The sequence below is a fragment of the Varanus komodoensis genome, unplaced genomic scaffold (genome assembly GCF_004798865.1).
Source record: "Varanus komodoensis strain SLA01 unplaced genomic scaffold, ASM479886v1 scaffold1, whole genome shotgun sequence".
Taxonomy (NCBI): Eukaryota; Metazoa; Chordata; class Lepidosauria; order Squamata; family Varanidae; genus Varanus; species Varanus komodoensis.
In genome coordinates, this window is record NW_025335268.1 from 38,916,231 (window position 1) to 38,922,230 (window position 6,000).

Here is a 6,000-nt window from a genome sequence, read left to right on the forward strand (position 1 = left end):
TTCATGGGCAAGTTCAACTGACCCACAGACCAAGCAGCTCTCAGCTCACTCAAACATTGAGGTCCCCACTTAGCAGAATAAACTATCATCCCATAGTGCCTGCATCCCGCAAGGTACGTCCAACACCTGCCGTAACAGTTTACCTTGTGGGTGAGAAGTCGATTTTTCCCTCCACAACTCCCATTTTCCATGCTCCAGAGATACATCGCAAACCACCCTCTCATGGACTAGAACAGTGACGGTGAAGCTATGGCACACGTGCCACAGTGGGTACGAAGAGCCCTCTGTTGGCACGTGAGCCAAGTCACCCCAGCATTGCCATGCATATATTCGGAAAGAGTGACAGCACCAGGCAATGACGTCACTCATTAGCCGTGACGTGCCACAAGTGGCGGCATCAAAAGGGGGCCAGAGGCAGGCACAACAGCCGTGGCAGGTGCGCCAGCCTGGGAGCGGGCAAGCAGGAGTGCTGAGCGCTGGCAACAGCGCCCTTCTCCTGCCTCCTCTTCCTCCTCCCGGTCCGCAGCATGTGAGTAGCCGCCCTCCTAGCACAGTGACGGGACCCTGCCGACTTGGTAGCTGCAGGCCCAGCCAGGCAGCCACGCACCCACCTGCCTGCTCCCAGGCTGGGCTCCTGCGCCAGTGGCTGCAGGGGGTGGGGGTGAAGCTAGGCGAAGGGAGCAGGCGATGGGGTCGAGGCAGTGGAGCAGCAGCAGCTGGAGTGAGCAGGAGGAGAGCAAGGGCGGCCAGGATCGATATGGCGCTTCCTGGGGAAGGAGGCCGAAATGAGGAAAAGTGGAGGCTGAAACGGCTGCACAGCGAGAGGAGTGGGCGTGTGGCGGGGACCCCCCTCCTCACCCAACTCCACTCACCAAGGCTTGGCAGTGCTGTGAGGGCACCTCAGGGAAGATCCCAATGGAAGCGTGGAAGGGATCAGCGACAGCCTCTCCTCAGCTCTAGTTTACGTCTTTCTCCCTTCCAGTAAACTTTCAAGCACTACTGAAGCTCCAGTGGCTGGTTTGGGGGTGAAGAGGGAGGGAGGGAGGGAATGTGCACGACCGGGTGCAAGCAAGACCAGCGTCCCCCAACTTGGGGACACTGAACGTGGACATGGCTCCTTCTCTCTGTTACTGTGTTTTTCTTTTAAGACAAAAGATGTTAATGTTTGAGTTGCTTTTTTCTAAACTAAAACCTCAGTATTCAGGTTTTATTGCAGGGTTGGCACTTTGTGATTAATAAGTGGGTTCTGGGTTGCAGTTTGGGCATTTGGTCTCTAAAAGGTTCGCCATCACTGTACTAGAAGAATGAAAGATAATTCTTGGAAAGTGCTATGTAAAATTATTTGTATAATAATTGGTATATATTGTCTTTAATGACAAGAGTTGTAGACAAGCAAATCAGGATATCTGCTTCCTGCAAGTTAAGGCTGGGAATAGAAAGAAGGTGCCATCTAAAAACTGCTTCTCTCAAATCAACAGTGGGACAATGTGTTTAACTGCTGTGGAGGAATATGAGGAATGAGACTACCAAGGTCTTAACCTTTGCCATTCTGGTATTAATTCCTCCTAAACAACAATTTCATTTAAAAAGCATAAGTGACAGCTGGAATGACAGAAACTTCTCCTGGAGCAACTAGGGTTGAGATCTCCTCTACTAGCCCTAATCCAGAGCTTTTAAAGGATCGGGTTCCCAGAAATTCAACTTCTGCTGCTTCCCCATCCCTGAAAAGCCATCTGGTCTCTCATTTCCATGCAACAATTCAAAGCACAAGGGCATCCCTAGACAGAGCAACAGTCATGAAGCTAGAAGGCTAGTAGGTGACCAATATAGTTTCCTTCCTTAATTTGCAGTACTTCTCGGGATAAGCACCAGGTCTTGGTTGTAGTTTCAGAGCAAAACTTTATAAGGCTGAGCAGTTCCACTTTATGGAGCCGAACTCAAAATGGTACTGAATAGGATCACAAAGTTGTTCAGAATGCAATCTATACATGTTTAAGCAGAAAAAGTCCTATTTATTAACATTCCAATTGTAGGCTATTGTAGCAGCATATAAATTGAAATTATTAATACATACAGTATTATTCAAGAAACCCAAAGAGGCAAACACATCCCTCATCCTGTCTGTTTTTGTCCTCACAATCCTTTGAAGCAGGTAGGATAAGAATCTGTGACCAGCCTAGTCATACAGTGAGTTTCAGGGCTAAGTGAGAACTAGAACCTGGCTCTCCCAACTCTCAGTCCAGCACTCTTCCTACTACACCGGCTCCTACAACATCTAGCATTTCCCAGCCAGCACAGGATCGAGTCCTTAGATGTTAAAAAAAAAGGGGGGGGGAGCTGTTCCTAACTCATTTCTCACCAACATAATTATTCTTTTATTATTATTTGTGTGGTTGTGGCACAATTATCTATGCTTTATTTGGAACACAGCTCTTACAACAGATGTTTTTAAACTCATCTAGCAAAAGATAAATGAGGAAGGCAGTAGGCTATGCAATGCAGACAAATTTATGGCTCATCAGAAGCTAAAAGTACCAACCCGGTTAGAGTTTATTGAAGCAAGCTTTATAAAGAGTCTCCCAGCTAGGAGCTTTACAGAGTTGAAATCAGAGGAGTTGTATCCATATCACCTGGCAGAGCAGTTACTTTCAAGAAGAGGGCCAGTATTGTTTAAGTAGCAGCATGTCTGGCTCCTCAGATAACAAATCTCTGCGATGTTGCGTACGGCCAAGTATCTACTTCCCATGCCACTGACACAGACGACTATATAATACAGAGTGGGGGGTGGAATTCCAGTAAGAGCCTTGAGAAAGAGCAGCCATGAAAAATATACCATTCGTCTCTTTTAAACACATAGCTGGATCCAGGCTTCAGTTGCACTCCTGCGCATGTTTAGAGCAAAAAAAAAGTTGTACAACTTCCATGCTGCCTGAGGAATGCTGGAAGTTGTAGGACTTTTTCCGGTCTAAACATATATAGGGTTGCACCTTTAGTCATGCTCTGCGTAGCCCCGGTGAAATCAATGGGACAAGTTACAGGTAACTAAAGTCCAGATCCAATCCATTGCTTCAGTATCACCCAGTATTCCCCCTCATGCAGCTATTTCACTTATGGCATTCAACCTACGGACATGCACAGATAAAACACGCCTGCATGTAAGCAGTCATGTGTCAGGAATGCACACCTGTCCGCCTATTTAGCCACGAGTGTTGGCTTCAACTAGCTACCGCTAACTTGCAGCCTTTCAGCCTACTCACACACAAAAATGACCACGAGCGCAGCCTTCACGGACAGCTTTGCGCAGGAGCCCCAGCAAGAGAAGACCAAAATAAATGCTTTCTATAAAACCCCCACAGCACGCAAAAGAGTTGGTCGCGGATCCTTTAAATACACAGGCGGACGCCACGCTGCGAGAACTTTGAAAAAGAAACTCCGCTGCCGCCTCTGCTGCACAGAGCCGGTTGCCAAGTCTCTCCAGGTAACAAAAGATAAGGCCACCGTGGGCATTTTGCGAGCCCAGCTCGCGTTTTGTTTCTGCCTGCTGCGCTTTTCCTGGGCGTGTGCAGCGTTGCCCCTTTAGTGTTTCCCAGCGGGTGAGACCCGGAGCTGCACGGAGACTGACTGCCAAGGTACCGGGGATGCTGTTGCCGATGTAAAGGAAGAGCGAACCGTGTGAAGAAGCAAGAGAAAAGCGCGGCTCCTGCTCCGGGAAGGGACGCTGCACGGGAAGCGCTCCCAGGTGTGTGGAGAGCAGCGCCCGGCCGCCGCTCTGCCCCCGCCGAAACTTTGCTTGTTCGCCGGCGCAAGCCTCCCGCTCCGTCCCTTAGTCCTGCTACTTCGCCTCCTCTGGCCAACCCGCGCCCGGCCCCCTTCCTCACGCAACGCGCGTTCTTTCCCCCCGCTTCCCTATTCAAAGGAGCAGCAGGAACAATGACTCGTATCCCCGACGGAGGAAACCATGGGGCCAGCGTCTCTAACGACAACGAAGCGCCCTCCCTCCCCCCGAGAGGAGCCCAACGGGGGTGGGGGACAAGGGAGAGCCAGGTGGCCCCGATAGCCCCCGTCCTGCCGTCCGTCCGTCCGCCCCCCCCCCCCCCGGGGGGCCCCCCCCCCCCCCGCCCCCGGGGCCCCCCCCCCCCCCCCCCCGCCCCCCCCCCCCCCCCCCCCCGGAAGGCGCTCCACGGCTCTGCGCTAGCGGACGGCGCTCCGCCGCAGCGGGTCTCCCCCAGCCTCTCGCCCGGGACGCGCAAAGCGGCGGCTCTTACTGGGCGGGACTGGCGGCAGCTCCAGCGATCCCGAGCCGGGCGTCCTTTGCGGAGTAAATCCAGCCGCGGCGCGGAGCAGCCGGCGCGAGGCTCCCGCTCCTTAATTCATTCGAAGAAGCTCGGGGGCGGCGGAGCTCCTGCAGCGACCGTTCGGGAAGCGCCGTCGGTGCACTTCGGGGCGGCGGCAGCAAGCAAGCAGCCTCCTCCTCCCCGCTCTCGCCCGCGAGGAAAGCTCGCCGGAGCCGCTGGTGCGGCTGCTTGGAAAACCCCCCTCTCGGCTGCGGCAGGCGGCTTTCGGCTCCACGCAGTTGGCCCCTCCTCGGGGAGGCCTGGCTTAGCCGCCGGCTGCAGCTGGAGTCCCCGGCGGGCGGGGGCGGGGAGGAGACGGGCGGGAGGGTGGAGCACTTGGCCTTGTCTGTGGAGGCGACGCCGGCAGGAGGGCAAATTGCAGCCTCCACGCCCGGCTACCGTTTATACATGCAGCGGGCGCTTCGGGAGTGGGGACCCTCAGGTTTCCCAGCTCTTCACTTGAGTAGGCGCTCCTACTATGCTTCTTGCCAGGAACGCGAAAAACAGTTTCCCTAGAATTTTTCCGGCTTCCAGCCAAAGTGCGTCTCATCAGCTGGGTAATGTTCGCCTCTGGTCTTGATGGTCTTACGGGGGACCCTTTAGGCCTTCTATGCGTTATAGTTCCATAGTGAAGCAGATCGCTAACTTTTCTCTCCTGGTCTGCTATTCCGGACTTTACCATGGATTCTGTGTTAGAACAGGAACCACAAAACCTGTTGGCCAGCCCTGGTTTCAAATGCTGCTACACTCAGTCCCTGCATTTTTGCTTCTTAAAGTCACCGGTTGTAATCCTATGCCTTTTAAGACAAGTCTTTCAACTCCAGCATACCTGAGCCAGTCATACCACAGACATAAGATCCCAGCCTTCATTCATGGCTACAAGAATGAAATGGAAGTTGCTTTTGATGCCCTTTCACCTGCTGCTTCCTGGCTGAACCATTGGAGCTGGGGGGTGGGGTTCATGGTCTTTGGCCCCAGAGTCCTACCCAAGCTACGCCATCACATTGCGCTCCTGTTCAAATCGCACCTGCAGGTCTCTTTACAATGTGATTGTTACCACCCTTGTCTGAATAACAGACAAAAAACAAGCAACAGCTGTGCCTTTTCCCAGAGGTGATGGGAAAGCTGAGCCTGTTGAATGGATGTCAGTTCTGCAACAGATGTGGAAGGCACAGGAACACTGACAGAAGAGACATGGCAACCAGCTTTGCAAAAGCAGCCACACAGTATCCTGACTATGTTTATTGTTAGTTGTCCATGCCCTTGTGTCTCACACACAAGAGAGTGTGTAAGGTGCAGATGGCCACAAAGGTGATGTTCTGCATCACCTTGGTTCCTGTTGCCAAAAGTTATAGGGCAAATGCAATTAAACTTCTCTATCCTTTCACCACCAGGCAGGAGCTCACATAGTCAACCAGGAAGCTGTTCCCAAAATGCCTTGTGAGTGAGCTGGAATGTTGCAGGAGTTTCTTGGCTCAGAAGTATAGACTGGGACAAGTAACAGCCCTGTGTGGGTGGGAGATTAAGCCCTACTATCCACTGCAAACTATGTTATTTCTTCATGTTTTTATGTTTTCAGAAATGGTGGTCAGCTTTTCTTCTTTGTCCTAGAATGCAAGGTGCTTACCTATTCCATCTACAATTACTATTTTGAAAAGAGCCTAAA

At 52.3% G+C, this 6,000-nt stretch overlaps 1 protein-coding gene across 1 annotated transcript in view; it reads right to left on the reverse strand.

The window, feature by feature from the left end:
* PLEKHG1 (pleckstrin homology and RhoGEF domain containing G1) overlaps positions 1–4,502 on the reverse strand; it is a 139,382-nt gene extending 134,880 nt beyond the window's left edge. The window contains exon 1 of the mRNA XM_044422818.1: positions 4,266–4,502. The gene's annotated coding sequence lies outside the window, so the exon portion shown is untranslated. The remainder of the gene's footprint in view (positions 1–4,265) is intronic.
* Positions 4,503–6,000: the final 1,498 nt, after the last annotated feature.